Here is a 23,564-nt window from a genome sequence, read left to right as displayed (position 1 = left end):
AATCAAGCCTTAACGATTGTAAACATTAACAGCTGATTCGAAATAATGTTGTTGTTGCTGATCATCAGTAACAAAATCAAAATAAATAAACCAAGACCGACGGCCGAAAATGACGGTGGGTCGGTTCCGTTTCCAATGGCAGAACCTCATGAGGCAAATCATGTGGCAGCACCTGCAGCGATGCAAAACACAATGACAGAAACCACCCCACTGGTCCTCCCCGTTGCTTGCATGTTCCGTATAAGATTCCTCCTCCACCGAAAACATGAACCATTACACCTGACACCATCATCAACAAGATATCCCGGTCACGAAAACACCAGTAGTGGCCGCCGGAATAGGAAAATCCAATTCAAAACTAACGGAATTGATCCCCACGATGGGCGTTTGGAAACATCTGCAGGGAGCGTGTCCACGGCGCAATTATGTTGCCAGCCAACAAAACCAAATGGGCCGAATGAGACGAAAAAAATCGCGAAGAGTGGCGCTCACGATCGACGCAACATCGTCAAAATGCCAAAAGGACGACCAGCAGCAGCAATCTGAGCAGCAGTCCGCGAAGGATAAGCAGGTTGCTCCGAAGGAGATGACTCCACCACAGGATCCGGCTTTCTCCGCAGTGGAGCAGGCCTATCTGGTTAATAGTGGGGTAAAGGGTATGCCCTCGCTAGTCAGACGCTCATCTGACTCTGGCCGAAACTTCCCCAAATTTGACCCGCAAAGTCTGGATAGTGGATTACCGTTGGATTTTCTGAATTTCATTATATTTTTTTTTGTTTTCATTTGCTGCCTCACACGTGCTCACGCTCAACCTAAAAACAAAAAAAAAACACGCATCACACACACTGAGAAAAGACGGGCGAGCTGTCACGACAGCAGCGCCATCAGTGCCGGGTGAGTGGATGCCGAAACAAAATTGCATTTGAAATAGCCGTTTTTGAAGGACGATGGTTCGGCACTCGAGTGTCCCGTCTGTTTGTCTGTGATAAAACCGTGCTCACATCGCCATTTTCTGACCAAAACGGACCCCTTTTATTAGCCCCCTCCAGCACTTTGCTGCGTCTATTTCGAAAATTTATGAGTCCTTTTTACAGTATCTGCCAGCGAGCGTTACTCGTTGCTAATTTAACCCTCAACCGCCACCACCCAGATCGAAAGTCCGTAAACCCACGATGTTTTGTAAGGCAACGATGTTTTTCGAAAAATTCGATGAACTGTATGCTGCGCGTTAGAGTGAAAGAGAAAGCATGCTTTGTGTTTTCATCGATGTTTCGCTAAGCATGCTATCTCACTCCTTCATGTTTGCGAATTTTTCGGCATTTCTGTCAAACCTTGTCAAACGAAAAAAACAGCATGGCGTGCAAGTTAGCTCTATCGCAAAAAAATGGTGGTCTGCTTTTCCGGGTTTGTTCCGGGTTGTAGGTGGAATCGTGGATTTTAAAGGTAAATTATAGTTTGTATTTTTTTGTTTGCTGTAAACATTTGCTCTACTTTTTCAATTTCAGGGCAAAGGTATCAGCAAAGAGGCAAAGTCCACTACCATTCGCGAACCTCCGGCGATTCCGTTATTCGGTTCATAACCTGGACGTGCGCGAGAACATGACCGCCAGACGATGGCTCGCGGGCACGTTTGCAAGAAAAGTGCGGAAAAACGGTAAGGAGCTCGAGCAGGTAGAATGTTCTGGAAATTCTATAGATTTCTTTTTCAGACCCCCGTTCCGGCAGCTGCCATCAGCGGTTCCGACCGGTAAGCCGTATCCTCTCACTTCTTAGCTGCACGAAGGACCGTGCTGTACCGAAACACTGTGCTGAAATTGTCCACCAACAAGAATCTGCGTGCTGCGAATTGTCGCAGTATGGCCAACCTGCAGAGTACGGCACATATTCGTTTGGGGCGGTCACTGGGTCCAGGACCGAGAACGATGATTGGATTCGACGGCGGAACAACAACGAACCGGGCACTAGCGTACGAACGACTTGGAGGTGGCACAACCCAGGAGCAGTCGCTGGCGTCGGAAACGGTGCCGTTGAAGGAAGTCAGTTGCGGCATCGGCACCAACCGGGTGTTCACCGATGGCTGCTTGGGTGTGCAGGGCGAGTTCTAAGGGAGTGCATTCGGTGCAACGATTTCAATGAACTTAAATCCGTCCACGAAGATGAAGCTGCTGCAGGAATTCCAACACCTGGCGCTGTTCAAATCGACGGTGGCCAATCGGAACGCGAATAGTTCAGTCATGGCCACGAACAACAATTCCAACCGGTGATTTGGTTTTTAAAGCAAAACATTACAATAGCTAATCTCAGTGTTATAAATTCTTATTTTTTCTCTCTCTTTCTAGCCTATCTAGCTGATACCGTCCGGAAATGGCACGCGGGATGATCATGGCCCTGCAAATTCCCTCAGAACGTCGCTGCACGGATCAGTCCCGACGGACGTTCGCCACCCTGCAAGTGCCCTTGGAAAAACGCTGTTCGGAATAGGTTCGAAGGACGGTTTCGGCACGGGTGAATTACTCGATCCTCGCACTTGTCAATAACAAGCGTTCCAACACGGATCTTCCGCTGAACTTCAGAACCACTTCAATGGACACGACGGTTGAACCGACCTCCTGGAGAGTCTCCAACATGGTTCAGCTGCAGATTTCGAACCGGAAAATGCCGTGCTGTGTGCCATCTCTTTGAACGAGGAGAATGTGAAATGTTGTTGCCAAACGCCGCGGCGTCGTGTCACGCAGGATACGAAACCAGCCGCCATCCGGCACATTACTCGTCGTTACAGAGTAGCTTCTGATAATGGTTCCGTGACAGCAATCATCACATCAACTGAATCCCGACTCAACGTAAGTGAGGTACCGTCCGCGATAGTGGCAAGATGGACATAACCATTGCGTCAGCCGGAAGTTAATCTGGCTGACGTCGACATTCAAAAGCAGCACGATCGTTCCATGCGGCCGACTCCAGTGGCATCCCACGAGGGCAGCATATCCATCGAGAAAACTCTAAACAAGCGCCGACGCAGTCGTGTGGTGAATATCGTGACGAGGCTGTCGCGGACATCGCGGACAAATGCAACCTCCAAGATTGGCCACACGGCAGCAACGAGACCATGACATTACCATGACGATCATCAGCAAGACTTTTCGTCGGCGGCGGCTTCTACTATGGACCGCGGCCAGGAAGCTGCAGGAGTTGGAGCAGCAGCTAAACAGTAAGAAGAGTGAAGACGGAGGCCCGGGGTCTTCAAGGGTCAAGGACTATCATTAGGATCAACTGAACGATCAGCATCCATCGGCTAGAACGACGCTACTCGGATACAGACTCGAAGGAAGACCACGTCCTTGCGGGTACCCTCGGAAGGACGGATGAGATGCTGCACTAACACGCCCAAATAAAGACCAAGCGGAACCGGTCCACGTTCCAGGAACTTTGTCCCAGCTGATATCCGGAAATGCCACTCGGGACAGCCTTGATCTTGCACATGACGAAGAAAGCAACACTGCATAAAATGGCCTGGTCATGACCCTGAAATTGTCCTCGAAACAACGCACGGCTGGTAAAATGTTGCACGTTCCAGATTAGCCGGAATCGGTCCCGAATTTCCTGAGCTTTTCTCTGTTTCCTTACCGTTTAATTCTACACTCAAAAAACTGTTCACCACAATGTTGCATGAAAATATATGTGATTATTTTCCATATAGCATTTCATGCAACATTGACGTGAACGCCCGGTGGCTGATTAACACCAGCAAGCCGAATCTTGATGGCTGTTCACTGTCACATCATGTCAAGTATGCATGAATTTCCCGTGAGATTTGCCTGACGCCTCATGCAATATTATCAATAATTTATTGTGGATTTCACATGCCTATTTATTAGTTTTCAATGCGTTCGATGCTTCATTATTCCATAGAATAACAAAAAAAAAGCTTAGTTTGCAGTCAGAAAGATGTTTAATTTTTATTATCACTTAACACAAAAATAGAACACACACTTTCAATTCACAATTTTATAACCGGCGCACTAATTATTAACACACAGTTTTCACGTTTTTCTCACACGCATATCTGCTTCTGCCACTCATTTCCGCTGAAGGTTTTCGGGGTGGTCTCGTTTGAATCGTCCTCCCAGACTCACTCCAACATCCGGTTACTTGACAGTCTTACTGAAAGCCTTTGTCCCCCGGCTTATGAAATCTTTCCTCTCGTTCACCTGAAAAAAAGTTAAGAAACAAATTGTTAATAACTTTTGAGCCCACTTTTAAGAACTTTTCAAACTTACCATCAAAACACGGCAACTTCAGCAGCACGAAGAATTAATTTGAATTTATTAATAAATCTTACTTCAATTTATCCAGCAAAAAAAAAAAACGGCCACGGATTTCTGCCAAGTCCGTTCGGCTAAAGAACCAAAAATCAACTGAAATGAAATTGGCTAAGTCCCGGTAACCGAGCTCAACAAAATTTGCAGACAGGAATTTCATGCTACCTCAACCAACTTTTCACCACAATGCTGCATGAAAAAGTGTATGGATTTTTTCCATACCAGTTTACATGCGGATGTTGCGTGATAATCATGCAAACTAAAACTCAGCTGACTGCAAGCCACGCCTCCAAATTTTCAGGCATGAATTTCACGAGACATTTAGTTGTGTGAGTGTGAGCTGCGTGAAAATCAAGCAGAGTTGACATGAATGCAATACGAAAGTTGCATGACTCATGTAAAACGTTGATTTGGTGCAAAAATTGGCTGCCGCCGGAATTTTCATGCAACTTTGTGGTGAAAGGTTTTTTGAGTGTAGCTTAGACGTGCTTAGACTGCCGGTACTCCAGGGCTGTGGTTTCGAAGCCGGAGTCGGATCTTTTTGGCCTCGCAACTGTTCCTCTTGGAGATGGCCCAGCTGGTGGCTGGTGGTAAAAAAAAATTCTTTACATTTCTCAATCCGAACTAACTTTTTTTTCTTTCAGGTCAAATAATTTTGAGCCACCTCCAGAAAGTCGGTTAAGAAGCTTAGGAACCATCGGACGCGTGCCACCTCGCTGACAGAAGAAAGTAGAAGCCCAAAACGGAACCGGAGGTGACCAAATCTTGCGTCGGATCCAAGTTCATTGGTCGTTAGTCGGATTTGGCGGTTTAGATTGCGCTGGGTGCGGTGGAGACGGTCATGTTGACGGAGAATGGTCACACCGAGATCGATCGACGAGTCGATGGACAAAAAACCAGAACCGCATCGAAAATCCCCGCCCAGCGATCCGCAGGTCGACCCAAGAAGGACCCCAACGCCCCCAAGGCCAAGTACAAGCGCAAGCAGGAAAAAACGGCGGCGGCGGCGGCTGCAGCTACTCTACAAACCTTTGCCGCCGCGGCAGCCACTTCTTCGCAGCAGCAGGCCCTGCTTCCGTTTGCCGCAGGTCAGCAACAGCTGTCCACGTTCATGCCCGTGCCCAAGTACCACGAGCGGGACATCCGGACGCAGATGTCCATCCTGTACGATTTCCTAACGCGCGGAATCGACGCCGAAGACGTCCAGTACATCCGCCAAAGCTACGAACTGCTGCTCGGTGACGACACCAACTGGCCAATTACTGGCTCAACGCGACGCACTGGGTCGATCACTGCACGACGGACCGGAGTTTCCTGCCACCGCCACCGAAGAAGCGCAAAAAGGACAAGGAAACCGTGTGGGCCATCAAGCAGCACTCGAAGGGGTCGGGGCGAACGCAGGACTTCTACAAGATTGACCCGCGGGAAAAGGCTAAATACAAGTACCACCATCTGCGCGGTACGGCGGCCGAGGCCGTCACCAAAATGCAAGCACTTTCGCGGGAAGCCCGCTCGAACCAGCGCCGCCTGTTGACGGCGTTCGGCGCCAGCACCGAGTCCGAGCTGCTCAAGTTTAACCAGCTCAAGTTCCGCAAGAAGCAGCTCAAGTTTGCCAAATATGCGATCTACGACTGGGGCCTGTTTGCGATGGAACCGATCGCCGCGGACGAGATGGTCATCGAGTACCAAATGTTGCGCCCGTCGGTGGCGGATCTGCGCGAGACCAAGTACGAAGCGATCGGCATCGGCAGCTCGTACCTGTTCCGGATCGACAAACTATTCGCCAACGCAGTCGGGTGGTAGATATCGTGACTCGTACGGAGGAGGCGGAATAGTAGGCGATCGCGGACTTCACGGATAAATGCATCCTTCAAGGTTGGCCAACCAGCAGCAGCGAGACCAGCACGGGATCACGACGATCACCGGCGGGACTATTCGTTGGTGGCGGCTCCGTTCATGGATCCGGAGATTGTCGTTCAGCGACCCACCATCTATCGTCTGTCAACCGTCACCGCCTTCGCAACAGAATGGCCACGCCGACGCCGGACTCGTGGACGCCGAGGCGCAACTGTACCACTTGGAGATGGTCCAGGAGTAGTAGGCGGCAGTGGAATCTGTGCTGCGGGAGCTTGGGTAAACAGTTATTTTTTACACTTCTCGGCTTCATAAAACCAAAGACAGCCAAAGACTCACCGAGAAGGAAGGGAACGGTACCGGTCTGTCCGAGATGAAAAAGATGGACGACGAATACTTCTGCTTGGCCACGGAACGTACTAAGCTCTGGACCATCTCTTCCGTGGTGCCTTCAAGGAAATTTTCAACGAAACCGAACGTAGTCGGCCGAAACTGGCCAATCGAGCAGCAAAAAAGCGAAAAGTGACCCATCCCGGCGAGGCGAGGGAACCTGTATACAGTTTTTGTGTGGTGAGTTAACATCTCTTTACCTAAAACAAAAATAAACTTGGTTATTTTCCACAGCGCATCAACACCGCCCGGCTTCCTGGCATCCCCCAACTGGGATCGCCCCTAGCAGTCCAGCAAGTAGCACGGCGGAACCCCCGGCAGCCAAAGGACGAAAAACAAGCCAACCATCCTTGACCCGGCCTCTAACGTTCATGCCGTCACAGCCACAGTTTACGTCCTGTCCAAAATCGCGCAGATTGGACCGGCGGAAAAAAGGAACACGACTACCGGGAGGAACCAGCTAGCCTCCAGAGTTTGCAAAGAACCTTGGCACAAAGTCACTGCAGGTCCACCAAATCAATGTAAATTGAAGAAAAACGAAAAAAAATGAATAAAAACATAAACAGCAGCAACAAACTTTCAATCCGAATAAATAAAATAGATGACAGATGCGAGAAAAAGAAGAAGAAGAACCTAAAAAGGGAGGTTGATGCGCGTCCGATTTTCCACCTTTACATCGTTCTTACATCGGCCCCGCGTGTAGGCCTCTTGCGATGTTCGAACAACCTTGACAGGTTGACGTTTCGGGTGCAAAATACCTTGATTCGGGTCTGATGCGTGTCTCAAAATCAGACCCGCATCGGCCCCTGTAGGTCTGATCGTTGCTCTGACGATCAGACCCGATCGGCCCCGTATTTCTTACTGGGCACCCCCACAACGAAAAACTGTCACACTAACAACCCGCCAAAAACATACACAGTCAGCTCACGTTTCAACTCTGCCACCACAACCACCATCGAATGAGCAGCTCCAACATAAATGTTTGCATGTTTTCCGCCGTGATTATGTCACATCATTGCGACGCGAGGGGTCCACCACTAGTCATCATCAGAGCGAGAAAAATACGAGGAAGAACGGCCGAGGGGTGAGTAACAAGTGAGCAAATAAATTGCTTCCTAAATCATACTCTTTTCCTCCTCACTACCTCACTGGAAACCCGAAAACAAGTCGAGTTTGTGAATTTGGCAAATTTTGGTTGAAACAAAAGCTCGTCATGACAGTAGGCGGCGACGACGACATTTATTCAAACATGGCGGCGAAACGTCAACCAATATGCTCCGTTTTAAATGTTGCAAATTCAATAAACGGATTTGCTCGGCGCGAGGCCTACTCGGTTTTATGACGGCTCAGCCTGAGCTGCTGCAACGCGGAACACTAATAATAGGGTGGTGCAGGAAAAGTGACGGTTGTGGACAGTTTTGCCTGCACTTGTCTGCGGGTTGGCGAAATTGTTGAAGAGGGATTTGCTTGATTAATTTGGTCGGATTTCGGTTCGCTGAGCAGTCCTCTCTGTTTGAAAATGAATAATTCTACTTTAAAATTTCCAAAAAGGCAGTCGTCAACTTCAAAACCTAAACTCATTCAACTCGTTGCAGCCAATTTGACCCAATTCCCTCCAAGTAATCAGTTCAACACCATCTTTACAGTCCCGGAAAGTGATCCTTCTCGCTTCGGGAAGTGTTGAAAAATCCCTTCACACTCTGGCAACACTGCTCCGTTCCAACGGAGTCCCCATCAAACAGCCATAAAAATGAGAAATTACGCAGTAAATCCCCAAATCAAGCGCTTTGCTAGTTTGTGCGGACGAGTCGTCGGGGGTCGTCGGCAAGGCCTGCTACGACCAACCGAGCGCCGCAAGATGGATGATAAGTCGCTTTTGCGCCACTTTTTCCGTAATAGTTTTCCGGAATCCTGGGACCGTTTGGGAGTTGGACGGGTTGGCTTTTGATGGGATTTTGCACGACGTGAAAGTGACTGTTTGAAATTTAACTCACAGACGGTGGTGCAGGCTTCCGGGAGATGGGATCTGTCGGAAGTTTTAGGAGGTGTCGAAATGATGCTGAATTCCTCCTTGTATGGGGAAGAGGTTTGGTGGAAAAAGGTCTGTTGAAGTGAGAATTTAAAATTACTTTAGGGCAATTCATTGTTTAATGCTTTGTGAAATGGAATGATGAAGCTGAGTTGAGTAAATTAAAATATTATGATCTGGCAACCATGCAATATTGTTTGCGATGCGCTGGCAACCTTGCCATAAGACTTATTTGGAATTGATTTTAGATATTTTGCTTAAAAAGTAGTTTTAAAATGAGGAAAAATGTCTATTACAAAAATCTGGAAATATAATTTAACTCACCAGTGCGAATTTATCGTCCGAAAACCAATCGATTACTAAACCCCAAAACAAGCTCATGTTCTCTGGACCAATTTCACCCCTTCTAGTTCGACGCACATTTTGCATGTTCGACCCTCAACCATCCAGTTGAACCCCAAAAGAGTCCTTTGCGTTGTCCCTAAAACGATGTGACCACCGTTTTGTTGTCCTCATGTCGAATGGGGCAATTTGTAGGCTCCCGTTCTATGGTCACTCCGAAACTGTTGCAATAATATTTACTGTTCCCGAGCAGACGAAAATAACTTGGGAAGGTCAGTTTTTGATATTGTGAGAAGATCAAAATCCGTTATTGGAATGATCGGATTAGTTGTTAAAATAACAAATTTCAATAACAAAGATTTGTTCGAAAAATAACTCAAATTGTTATTGCTCTGTTATTGCAATAACATACTAATAACATAGAATCCAAAACAATAGAATAATAAGGTTAGTTATTCTGAGCGATGGATGGGGAGCACTCCAATAACAAAAACTGTTATTTATATGGATTGATTGCATAACAAAAAGTGTTATTATTTTATCACATGGAAAGCTTTATCCCGAGCAAAAGTTTGTAACAGAAAAATAGCAAAATTAATGAAGCAAATTACTCCAAAAATAACGAAATAATATCACAGTCTGAATAAAATGTAACAGATTTGTAACAAGAAAAAATACCTGAAAATAAAATTATTAAAACTTAATTTAATTACTAAATTTTATGCCAGAATCAAAAAAAAAATTTTATTAGTTATTTGTTGATATCAAAATACCCCCTATTTATATCGTTCGTTCAACTAAGGTCAGAACGATTTCGATATGATACTAATACAACGGCTTTTTTATTTTTTACAAATTATACTTACGTCCCTCCGATTGTATATTCGATGTATATTGATAAAGACTGTGACGCCTGCAGAAGAGAAATTGGTACTAGCATGTTCGTCGAATCTCTGATAAATTCCAGCTCTTCACCGTTACCTAAAAATTAAAAAGTACCACAAAGTATCTTGTTTTTTTTGTATATAATATTTAAAATACTTATCTGAAAGTTAAATTCCTCGTGATGACTTAGAAAGATGATTTGTGAAGAAGTTTAATGGTTGGAAATTATAAGAATTTTGCTGAAGATTCAAAGAAGAGTCTTTCTGCTGAAAGGAAAATGAAAGTTTAATTAGTTAGGACAAAGAGCATGTTCAAAATCCACCGGGAATTTACAATGAGATAAAGAAACGGCGTGTAATTCCATCTAGTACTTAATTTTGGCATATCAGCACTTCGACGTTCGATTACAGCTTCCAAAAAACGTTTCCAGTACATATCATGCATTAAATAAATAAATAGGACATGAGCAAGCAAGTTTCTATTAAAACAATTGCAATTTTTTAGTGATGAGACTTTTCAAGTTGGACGGAATTTGGACCGAGTCCTTCAACCAGCCAAACATACGAAAATTTACCCTACTTTAATATCGGTTGTAAAATGTTTTTCCTATTTTTTAATGGCTCAAACCCACAAGTGAAAAATAATAAAAAGTAATCATATTGATAGTTATCCAAAAGCAAGTCGAATTTGTTTCGTTATGTAAAGCAAACATTTAAGTGTTTTTACATAAACAATATTTTAATATACGACAATTCATATATGTTTGGCAGGTTAAGCACTCGCTCCGAACTCTATCCAATTTTTTGATTTGTATTTTTCAAACATTATATTTTGTAAAACTTTTCATGAAAAAAAAAACTTGCTTGCTCACTTCCTGTTGAATTGTGTATTATTTTATTTCGTCTTTTTTAATAAGCAGTAATCGAAAGTAAACGGGCTGTTATGCTCTAAATGATTGCATAATCCATGGAAGATGAAAACAAAACACAGCAAGGATGGATGAGTGAATTAAAAACTGAAATGAAAGTGATAGCTTCACTTAGAGATAATATTTCAAAACTTACTTTGCTGTTGAACTGTCTTCGAATCTATCAAATCGACCATCTATGATTGATGTTGTTTCTGTGCCGTTGGAGTCGTGCTGATGCTCCCTGCAGAATCTGTGGATAGATTTGGGATCAAGATTATTTGATTGAAAATTAACATTACAAGCGGCGTATTTATTGCAAGCAAAACAGCGTAAATGATCGTAATGAGTGAGTAAACAAACATGGCATCCCGTTCCCACTAGTTATAAACATTGACTCGAATTCGAAGAATTGGTTTTTTTTTAACACAAACTCACGACGATTCATTCTATTAGGTTTAACAGCGTGACGTCACGAGCGCACACGCACACGCATTTTTACAGAGACACACGTGCAAAAATGTAAACAGTGCAGCCAAGCTGTCAAATTGCTGGTGACGGTGCTCAATTAGGTTTTACGCCGAATCGATTTTTAGGTTAGAAATTTGACAGTTCGGCTGCACTGTTTACATTTTTTGCACGTGTGTCTAGTAAAAATGTGTGTGCGCGTGCGCTCGTGACGTCACGCTGTAAAACCTAATTAGGTTTTACACCGTGACGTCATTTGACAGCTCGCGTGCACTGTTTACATGGTCTTCGTCGATTTTCGACGAATTTCCCCGAACAAAATCGACGACCTCATCGAACTGTGCTAAGTCCATGGAAACAGTGCACTCCTTCTAACCTCCAAATCGAGTCGGCGTAAAACCTAATTGATTATATTCTACTGTCTCCCGGACTTATGATGCACTTATAAATCCGCCGGGTGTTCAAAAAGTTCCGGTGGAATTGCTTGCAGAAGTTATCAGGCTCTGTAATCCAACATGAAACTTTGGGAGGTAAACAAACAAGAAGGTAAACAAGAAACGAAACCCTGGGAACGGGTGGTGATTGCAATCCTTAATTAAAACAAGTTTATCACCGCGATAAACTGATAACATTACAAACTTACCTTTTCGTTCAGCTTCTGATTTGGTAATCATCAAAACACTTCGAAGTCGTCGTTCACCGGATGTTGCACTTGCGGCGATTCATTATTTTGGTTCCTTCAAATTATCTGGACCGTTTTATCCAGAATCGAAACACAAAACACAACGTCAAAACAAAACTCGTACACGAGAACAAGCAAAAACACAACAAACAAGTATTCACCGCGCAGTGCGCGGCGCGGCGCGCACCGCAGCTGCTGCTTGGTTTTCACTGTTTTGACGTTTCGTCGCGGGCTGCTGTGATCGTTTTTTACACTGAGCAAAACTTACACAGCTCAACGAAGTGTTCTACACATGATCTGGCCCTGCTGTACAGAGCACTCAAATATCAATCGCAAAACACTTGAAATTTCGGTGATTGGCCATGAAATAATGTCAATAGCCAAACACTTGAATTTTAAATGGCGTTGAAAAAAAAAAGTACGTGCAAGCGATTTACAGGTTCTCGCTTGCTAGTCGTGCACGCTACCACTGCGCCGGCCGGCCAGTTGAATACGGGAGTGTTTTTTGTGCTATTGGTTCTTGCCTCGCTTCTAGCCATCGATGAATGTCGCGCAAAAATCAATCAGTGAAACACATTAAATTCATGTGGATAATCACGTTGACTTTGAATAGTGCCTGTTTTGGGTAGATCTTAAGATCATTTTCAAGTGTTTTGCTCATTACTTTGAATAGTTCAAGAAGGTGGGACAAATTCATGAGCAAAACAATTGAAAAGCTTGAGCCACCCGAATGAAAATAACATGTCAAAAAATACCAAAAAGTCAACCGCCCAAACACTTGCATTTGATAGTGGTTTGGATTGATGTTGAAACACAAACCAATTAGATCTACGATGTGACTTTATTCAATCATTCAAGTGTTTGGGCACTTGAATAAAAAGTGTGGCATATTTTCAGTGTATTCTCGCTCGTAGGGGGCGTTCAAAAACTACGTTTACAAAATAAAATGTTTAAGTAATTATACATTAAATAGTTTTATATAGCTATTTGAACAAGAAAAAAATAGCTCGTGTTGTTTAAACATTGTTTTCCTAATTCAGCCAATCAAGCAAAACATTGTAAGTGTTCCAGTGACAAAGTGTAAACAAAGAGTCTATCTTGCTCATGTCAGCAGGATAGACTCTTTGTTTACACTTAAACATTGGACCAATTTCATTGTTTTGCTAGAAGTTGGTATTTGCAAAACTTTAGCAGGGAAACGTAATTTGGAGACGACCTATTCGGGTGGATTCCGTTTCCAAACGTTTCCAGTCCTACCCCACCATTGCTACGGCAGAAGTCTCAGCGGCTAGTCGTGTTTTTTCGCGGTGTGTTTGGCGCGTTTTTCACGGCGAAATCGAGGCGTGTGCGAGCGGACAGGCCCGTTCCGGTGGTCAGAGGAGCCACAATCTGGTCGTCGTGGACTCGGCGGCGGTGCAGCAGTGGAAGAGGAACGAGTTCCTGCATCCGAGCAGCAGCAGCAGGAGGAGTCAGCAGCAGCGGCCGCGGAGGCAGCTGAGGCGAGAGACGGTCGTTGGCAGGAGGAATCGGCCCCGGAGAGTCGACTGCGGTCGGCGGACCAGTTTTCGGCCAGGCCAGGTCGGAGACAACCCCGTTGTTTACGTGGCTGGCAGCAGGCAGCACAACAACAACAACAACAAGCGCGCGAAAACGAGCTTCCCGCGCATCCCGCTGCGGGCGGCAGCCAGTGCGGCCAGTTCGGCGGTGAGTGCGAAAGGCGAGTTTTTTGTTAGCGTTTAGTTTTTTTTTTTTTTTTTTTTTTTTTTCTCATAGTTTTTTTTTTTTTGGTTAGTTTTTTTTTTTTTTTCTTTCTCCTTTTCTACTTTTGCGATTAGTTTCATCACTTTCATTTTCGTTTAGTTTATCGCGTTTATTCGCAAACATGGATCCGACCGAGTCGGACCATGAGGAATGCGACTTCGATTCAACCCTTGAGGGTGACGAGGACGTGGACATGGCGGACTCCGTTTTGGGAGTTCCTTCAAACACCACCAACAGGGACCTCTTCCTGAAGGATAAGGATGCTGGCGGTAAAGGGGGATCCTCGGACGGGTCTAAGAGGACGAAGCGAAAGCGTCCTAAATCAGATCCGAATCCGGTTCCCCCTCAACCACCGATTCCTCCCTTGACTCCAGACCCGATTCCTCCCAATCCAGATCCAAGTCCTCCCAATCCAGATCCAATTCCTCCTAAAACACCGGTGCCGAATCCGGATCCAAATCCCCCTCCGCCCCTGAATCCTCATTCTCAAAAACCGATTCCTCGTCCTCGTCAGTATCAAGAGGGATCGCAAACGGAATGGGTGGTCTTCTTCCGGCCCAAACAGAAGCCGTTAAACTTTGTACAGATCACCAAGGATTTGCAGAAGCACTATCCTGGGGTGGTCGAATGTACCAAGCTGAACAAGAGCAAGCTCCGCGTGATCGTGAACTCCGCGGTGCAAGCGAATCAGATCGTAACTGATCTGCGGTTCAGCATTGAGTACCGTGTTTGGATTCCGGCCCACAAAGTCGAAATCGATGGCGTGGTGACCGATGACAGTCTGTCGCTTGTCGACCTCTCAAGGGCGGTGGGACGCTTCAAGAACCCTAAACTTCCAGCTGTGGAGGTACTCGAGTGCCGGCAACTGGGCAACGTCACCACCGAGGGTGGCCAGAAGAAGTTCATTCCTTCTGCCTCGTTCCGGGTGACTTTTGCAGGGTCAGCTCTGCCGGACTACATTGAGCTGTACAAGCTTCGGCTTCCAGTTCGATTGTACGTTCCGCGAGTGATGAGCTGCGAAAACTGCCAGCAGTTGGGACACACCAAGACCTACTGCAGCAACAAGAGCAAGTGCTCAAAGTGCGCCGGCCCCCACAAGGACGCGGATTGCCAAAAGCAGGCTGAAAAATGCCTGCTTTGTGGCGGGGAACCACACAAAACTCGTCAGTGCCCAAAGTACAAGGAGCGCGAGGACAAGATGAAGCGTTCCTTGAGGGAACGCTCCAAGAAGTCCTTTGCGGAAATCCTTAGTAAGGTGACCCACTCCAATCGCTTCGCTCCTTTGGCGGATGAAGATTCGGAGGACGAGGAATCCGATGTGGAGGTTCTCTTCCAGAGAGACGAGGAAAGTGACTCTTCCGGGCCAAACCCGAAGCGCAACAAGGCTTCCAAGTCCAAAAAAGCCGCTGGCGGTAAGGGTAAGGACAGTGACTCGTTGAACTTCGAGGAGGATTTTCCTTTCGGTCCGTCGGGTAAGCCCGCTCCGAAGCCGGCACCGAAGCCAGTTCCCAAGCCGCTGAAGCCCGTTCCCAAGCTGCCAAAGATCCCCCTGAAACCGGTTCCTCAACCGAATCCGATCACCGATGCCTTCAAAGGAGTCCTTCCTTTTTCCACAATCGTGGAATGGCTGTGCTCTTTCGTGAGTGAACCGACGCGTTTAATCATAAAGCGGTTTGAGCCTCTCGCTAGACACATCGGGAAACAGCTTGCTAGCACGATGCCCCTCTTGTCGTTCATTTCCTTTGATGGGTAATACACCAAAAACGAAAAACGGCATCTCCATTCTACAATGGAATTGTAGAAGTTTAACCCCCAAGTTAAACGATTTTCAACAATTCGCATTCGAACGGGACTGTGATGTGTTTGCGCTGAGCGAAACGTTTCTTATCGGAGATGAGACGCCAGCTTTCCGGGGGTACAACATCATCACAGAGAGCAGGGCAGGACCAAATAGAGGTGGAGGCGTACTGATTGGGGTCAGGAAATGCCACACTTTTAGAAAGGTCACGCTCCCGAAGCTAGGAGGAATCGAAGCAGTCGCAGTACAAGCCAGGATCAGAGGACTGGACATTTGCATTGTGTCCGTCTACGTTCCCCACAGGTGTCGTTAACTCGACAAAAGTTGTGGGGTATGCTTGAGTTGTTGCAGGCACCGAGACTGGTTCTGGGTGACTTTAATCTTCACAGCACCGAGTGGGGAAGTCACAAGACAGACCCTCAAGCATATCTGATTCATGAACTGTGCGACGACTTCCAGATGACCCTCCTAAACAGGGACAAGCAAGTTACGCGGATTGCAACACCACCAACGCCAACTACGTCCGGTACGAAGGCGAGTGCCATCGACTTGTCGCTCTGTTCCAACAGTCTGGCAGTTCTCTGTGACTGGAACGTGCTTCAAGATCCTCGTGGCAGTGATCATTTGCCGATCGCTATTCTGGTTAGCCATGGCCCACAGCAATCGACAACGGTGGAGATGCCTTACGATCTGACGCGAAATATCGACTGGAAACAGTACGCGGAGGCAGTCTCCATTGGAGTTGAGTTGCGAGCAGGGTTGGCACCGCTTGAAGAATATGCGTTTCTGGCTAATTTGATCTATGACAGTGCGATACAAGCTCAGACGAAACCCGTCCCGGGACCGTACATCCGAACGCGCCCTCCACTTCCCTGGTGGGACAAGGAGTGTACGGATCTCTCGGCGGCCAGGTCTGAAGCTTATGTGGACTTCTGCAAGTGTGGAATCCGAGCGAACTTCCAAAAGTACAGAGCTCTTGATCGCAGGTACAGTAATACTCTGAAGCGGAAGAAGCGAATGTACTGGCGGGAGTTCGTTGAAGGACTACCAGCAGATACGTCCATGAGCACTCTGTGGCGCGTTGCGAGGGCCATGCGTAGAGGTTCCGTTCCGAACGAGAGTGTGGAAAAATCGGACAAGTGGATATTGGATTTCGCCAAGAAGGTGTGCCCGGACTCGGTGCCGACACAACCATCATTCAACGTTGTTGATGGGAGCGATGCTAATCCTCCCTTCTCGATGGTAGAGCTCTCCATAGCACTATTGACGGGCAACAACACTGCTCCTGGTCCGGACAAGATCAAGTTCAGCTTGCTGAAAAATCTTCCGGACGTCGCCAAGCAGCGTCTGTTGAAACTGTTCAACACGTTGGTGGAGCAGAACGTAATTCCACACGAATGGCGACAGGTCCGGGTGGTTGCCATTCAAAAGCCCGGTAAGCCGGCATCCGACCACAACTCGTATCGTCCAATCAGCTTGCTGTCGTGTCTACGCAAGTTGCTGGAGAAGATGATCCTCGACCGCCTCGAACCATGGATGGAACGAGAGCACTTGCTGTCAGACACGCAGTATGGCTTCCGGAGAGGCAAGGGAACAAGCGACTGTCTAGCTTTGCTGGCCACAGGAATCGACATAGCCCGTGGTAAAAAACAGCAAATGGCTTCTGTCTTTCTAGACATCAAGGGTGCATTCGATTCAGTCTCCATCGATGTGTTGGGAGTAAAGCTGCGGCGGAGCGGTCTCAATCCGACGATGTGCAACTTCCTCATCAACCTGTTGTCAGAAAAACACATGCACTTTGTGCAAGGTGATCTGGCAATCACCCGGATAAGTTACATGGGTTTGGCACAAGGCTCACGCCTTAGTCCATCCATGTATAACTTCTACGTCAGCGACATCGATGATTGCTTGACCGGAGACTGCACCCTTATACAGTACGCAGATGACGCAGTGGTTTCAATCGCTGCCAAGAAGGAAGTCGATCTGCTAGAACCCTTGCAAGATACCCTGAACAACTTGGCCCATTGGGCAGTTGGAAAGGGTATTGAATTCTCTCCGGAGAAGACGGAACTGGTCGTTTTTACGGGGAAGCATGAACCGCCGCAGCTCAATCTTTCTCTCTCGGGAAAGACTATCGAGCAGTCGGACCACTTCATGTACATGGGTACCATCTTCGATCAAAAGGGAACATGGGGGAAGCACATCAACTACCTGAAGCAAAAGTGCCTGCAAAGAACTAATTTTCTGCGCAGCGTCTCTGGCAACCGGTGGGGTGCTCATCCTTCTGACCTGCTGCGACTGTACAAGACAACGATACTCTCGGTGCTGGAATATGGCAGTTTCTGCTTCCAAACAGCTGCGAAATCACGCTTGTTGGTTCTCCAGCGGATACAGTACCGAAGTCTTCGCATTGTCTTGGGATGCATGCACTCAACTCACAACATGACCCTCGAGGTCTTGGCGGGAGTGTTGCCTCTGCGAACTCGTTACTACGAACTGTCTTACCGGTTCCTGATCCGGTGTGATTACAGGAATAAACTGGTAATTGACAACTTTGAAACGTTGCTGAACCTTCACGTTGAGTCTCGGCGCATGCTTCTATATTATGACTTTATGTCATCGTGGGAGTGGAGCCCGAGCACAACGGTACAGCGCACGCCTCCGTTAACCAGCAGCACCCTGATTGGCTTCGACACGTCCATGAAAGCCGATACTCGCGGTATCCCAAACCATCTTCTGCGGGGAGTTGTACCGTCGATCTTCGCATCAAAGTACAACCATGTTCCTCCAAACAACAGATTCTTCACCGATGGCTCCAAGCTCGACGGCTGTACGGGCTTCGGTGTTTATCATGAATCTTATCAGCTGTTCTTTAAGCTGAAGGACCCGAGTTCGGTTTATGTCGCAGAGTTAGCCGCGGTTTACTGCGCACTGCGAATCATCGAGACCATGCCACCTGACCACTACTTCATCTTCACCGATAGCTTTAGCTCTGTTGAGGCTATCCGGTCTCTGAAGCCGACCAGGGAGTCTACGTTTTTCCTCACGGAAATACGTAAGACTTTAAACAACCTGGCGGCTCAGTCCTTCAGCATCACGGTGGTATGGGTCCGCGCTCATTGCTCAATTCCGGGTAATGAGAAAGCGGACTTGCTCGCCAAGAAGGGTGCTGAGAGTGGAGACATTTTTGAAAGGCCAATTAGTCTACAAGAATGCTACGGTTTTCCGAGGCAGCGTGCGCTTCCGGATTGGCAAAATCAATGGGACGACGACACCAAAGGACGGTGGATGTATTCCATACGACCTAAGGTGCAAAGAAAAGCCTGGTTCAAGGGAATGGACTTGACGCGTGGATTCATCAGAACGATGTCCCGCCTTATGTCGAACCATTACTCGTCCAAGGCTCATCTGTACCGTATCAACATGAGTGATACGAACCTTTGCGACTGTGGGCAGGGTTATCAGGACATCGACCATCTCGTATGGGCGTGTCCAGATCACCATGTTCACAGAATTAAGTTGAAAGATACCCTCAGGGCCCGAGGAAGACCACCAGAAATTCCGATGCGAGACGTGTTATCTCAACTAGACCTTGATGTTCTCTATCCGATCTATCAGTTCCTCTTAGATTCCAAAATATCTATTTAGTTTTTCTTCCAGTTAGTTTTCCTTCAGTTAGTTTTCCTTCTGTTAGTATAACTCGCCTTCGCACAAAGCCGTCGTTTCTGGATTGCACCGGAAGCAAAGCAAGAACGCCCCAGCAGCTGGACACCGAGTTGCGGCTGAGGACAAAACGCAAAGGCCAGCAGAGCCAACCAAGACCCCTACACAATCCCCCTTCCCTTCCCACGCCTTGTCTTTAACATCAATTCCTTCCCTACTAACCCCGAGTAGGCCGCGGGTAATCGGCTCCCCTCCCACTAACATTTACACACAAGATCCTCTGTAATTATTAAGCCAAATGTAATTACAAAAGCCGACTCGGTCCTAACCAGGTCCCAGTACCGAAAAGGACCAAATAAAAATAATTTTAGGAAAAAAAAAAAAAAAGTCCTACCCCACCACCCCCTGGCCATATGTAAACAAACCCTACACTCTGAAATCAGAAACACTGCAAATTACAATTTACTCGAAAAGTTCCCAAAAAAAAGCATTCATTTCCAAGTTCAAGAGTTTTGTGAACTGGGTTGAGAGTGCATTTCGTAAAAGTTTCATCCGTACGCTCTCTTGCTGCCCAACATTTAAATTAGAAATTTAAATCAGCGTGGAGTTCCGACAGAAGTTCGGCGATGAGTACGTGACCCGCCCTGTAAAAATTTTGACAGTTCTCAATCTGAGCCATTAACTAACGAAATCGGGTGGTTACGTAGTTGATGGACTAACTAACCGATTAAATTGGAATTAATCGGTACCATGATTTTAGTTTGCCAACGAATTGATAGATAAAGTTTATTTTAGTTTTATAGGAATGGTACCCGATTTAATTCAGTAATAAATAGCTCGATCAAGTTGACCTATGTTATGAGTTGTTTTTTTACCAGACTTCGTTTGGTTCAGTTTAGTAAACAAATGCTGCCTTAGTTAGCGTCCAACCAGTAAGAGCGGTAAATTATTTTAGAATTAATTTAGGTAAAATCGACAGATTAAAAACGTTGAAATTTAATTAAAGGTACCATAATAATGACGAGTAGGTGGACAACGCGGCGTAATGAGATTAAAAAGAGAAGATATGAGGAGATTGATGAAATTTTTCAAAAACATCTCATCGACGTTCAGTCTAATGTGGACCAGACTGAGACGGGATGCGTAAATGATCCAGTAAGCGATGCAGAAAGCGGAAACGACAAGGGCCATACAATATACGAAAATCTCGAAGGAGGACACGAGGCATTTCCGGAGCAGGAACCGGAGCAGGAATCCGATGTAGATGAACCCTCTGGAGCTAAGTCTACTGTGCCACTGAAGTACCGTTTGGCCCAGTTCGTGTCTGAGTTCCGGCTGAGCGTTGAGGCCACCGCGGCCTTGCTGAACATACTGAGAGATGAAGGCCTCGATGTACCCAAATGTCGAGTAACGTTACTGGAGACACCAAAAATATCAATAATTCCAAAGCGAGAATCACCCGGGGAATATATCCACTTCGGAATCCAGCGCAGCCTTGAAGGCCTTGCCAAAGACCGGAAGATTGCATCGATGATGGAAATAAGACTGGACGTGAACATCGATGGCCTGCCCATAGCCAAGAACGGAAGATGTGTATGGCCCATCCTGGCTGCGTTTCCTTGGGCTCGGGAAATTTCGCCGTTTGTGATTGGATGCTACACAGGGTTGAAGGAACCGGCTAACTTCGATAGCTATTTGATGGATTTTGTAACGGAAGTAAACGAGCTGACCCAGAACGGCATCGTGTTGAAGCGAGGCGAAGTTACTGAAAGATTGAAATTCAGTATCCGGCTGTTTATTTGCGACCGCCCAGCGACCAGTAAAATATGTGGTGTTGTGTCTCATGTTAGTAAGAACGGTTGCCCAAATTGCGTGCAGGTTGGTCGACGAATCAACAACGTAACCGTTTACTCCTCGTTGGTAGGTACGCCACGGGATGACAATTCATTCCGAAGCCGTTTGGACCCAGAACACCACAAGGTGCAGACGATGAGTGGTATAGAAAGAATCGTGGGATTGGACATGGTGAGACAGGTAGGCGTCGATCCAATGCATACCTGTCACCTTGGAGTTACAAAGAAGATTCTAGAGGGTGTGATATTTTCGAGTTTAATCCAATATTAAAACTTTATTATTTATAATACAAACGGGAGACAGATGCTCCATCTTTATTGGTCCAACTCTGACTGACTTCCTTCACGCCAGCTGCGCACTACTACACTCGCAGTTCTACACGCTTCCAGCGGTTTACCTAAACTACACTAATATTTAGGAACCACAATGTTCAGGATGCCACATCCTCCCCTTGCCAAATTGAAAGTTATAATAAGTACACTAACGAAACAATAAAGTTAATGTTTAACTAAAATCCTTTCTGCCGCTTCTCGTCTCAAGTTTTGCAACGCCTGGTGAAGTGTCCTTCCCATAGAACAAAGGCTATCGGCTTAGGCTGCCGATACCAATGATGCTGATACCAGCCGATACCAACGATGCCAGTGATGCGGATCCAGTTCCCTTCTTTGCGTAATCATTGATCGTCCAACTTTCCTGTCTTCCTCCGAGTCAACTAAAATAAGGAAAAAATGAATAAAAAAAACAAAAATGAGCAGTATACCAAGCTCTGAAAAGTAAAATAAAAAAATGAAAACCACGTATATCATGCATATAGGAAATCATAAACCTCTTTGTAACATATTTAACCGTATCAATATAACATCAATTTGACTGAAAACTGTATAAGGCTTCCTCTCCTAACTAAAATTAATGTATTTATGACAGACGTGTGTCATGTCGTTATGGTACTTCAGTGAACTTCCTTCTTTACAGTTATTTAAACTGTGATATAAGAATACTCTTTTCATCGAACTATCCCCCTTCTATTGGCTATTCGGAGGTTTCTTTTTCCTGCGATAGATTTACTTAACTTTGAATGTATTATCTGTTGAAGGGTAGTCTATATCTCAGCTAAGGATAGTAACTGTACACAAATAATGCTAAAACAATGCAATAAATTGGATGAAAATTGTTTAGGGTTTCCACAAAGCTTGAATGACATTATTCAATAGCATTGTTAAATAACATAAATTTCAGAACAATACTTCATCCAAGGGTTAAAGTAAATATGTTTAGTTTGTTAAGAACTCAGTCCTATTTCCATCCACTACTTTTACAAATTATATTCTACTTATATTCAAATTATATTATATAAATCTTTTACATAACCTTGATTGCTCTTCGCCTATTGAGCTTGGCTTCAGATGAAAATCGTTTTTATAAACTGAAATCGCTGGAATCTTCCTATGAAATTGATTAGCGAACATTGTGTGTCGAGAACTCTTTTACTAAGAGAGTGATTCGCGGCTTTACCTTAAAAAAAAACGAATTTTACGAAGAGCCACATTCAGCTATGTCCTGGTAGTTATTCTATAGTTATAATTTAACGATTCATACCGCGGTTGGCTTTTTGTATTTATTCCGTATATATAAGATTCCTTGATTTAGAGATAAACATACTTTGCTTTGCCAACTGACGTACGTAAGTAATGTTATTTACATTCAATTTGATTGATAACAACTTTAACTTTCGTCGCCCGCTATCTCGAATTTCGTATCTTGTACATTCTCTCCTTATATTTTTATATGTGTGTTCAACTGTAGTAATATATTATACTTGTTCTTTATTTATTTATTCGTCAAACATACGTTGACTACATAGATCCCTGCTTAAAATCTAAATACAATGGAACATTGTTTGGATAATATTTGTATGTAGAACCGTTTTTTTCTATAGTGGGACTTATCAATGTGTAATCCATTGTGTTGCTATATTTGTTATAAGCTTCCATTATTATTATTTTTGGTGAGTTCTGTGCAGGCAATAGTGCCCCATCCTTCCATCCCGGTAAATTCTGAAATGTGAAATGTTCAGCGAATCCTTTCTGCGGTAGACATTACTCAGTAAGGCTGGCCACTTAAATTTTTGCGATACATTTTCGTTTGTTTTAGAATTACTGTATCCATTAATATTGACTCATTACATTGAAGCATTTTCCTAAGACTTATCAGCAACATTCTTTGGACAGACTGCGTCTGTTTTTAATTCGAATGGTTAAAGATTATAGTTCTTCTCGATTCTTCTTTGTTTTTTTTTTGTTTAATTTCTTGCCTGATATTATCTATTCTTTTGCCGACTTCTGCCCTCACAGTAGTGATATGAAACGAAAATCACAGTAGTGATATACTTCTCATTAAAATAACTCAACTCGACTTCTTCGGTAACTGCAGCTAGCTTCGGACCAAATTTTACTAAAATTTTCAGCAACTCTCTAGGTCTAAATGCCACACAACATTCAGAAACTCTTTTGCAGCAGTTGGCCTTGGGCTAAACCCGACTCAACTTTTTATGAACTCTTTTGCTGCAGTTGGCCTTGGGCTAAACCCGACTCAACCTTTACGGACAATTGGCC

This window comes from Culex pipiens, chromosome 1 (assembly GCF_016801865.2).
Source record: "Culex pipiens pallens isolate TS chromosome 1, TS_CPP_V2, whole genome shotgun sequence".
Taxonomy (NCBI): Eukaryota; Metazoa; Arthropoda; class Insecta; order Diptera; family Culicidae; genus Culex; species Culex pipiens.
This window is presented reverse-complemented; position numbering follows the sequence as displayed.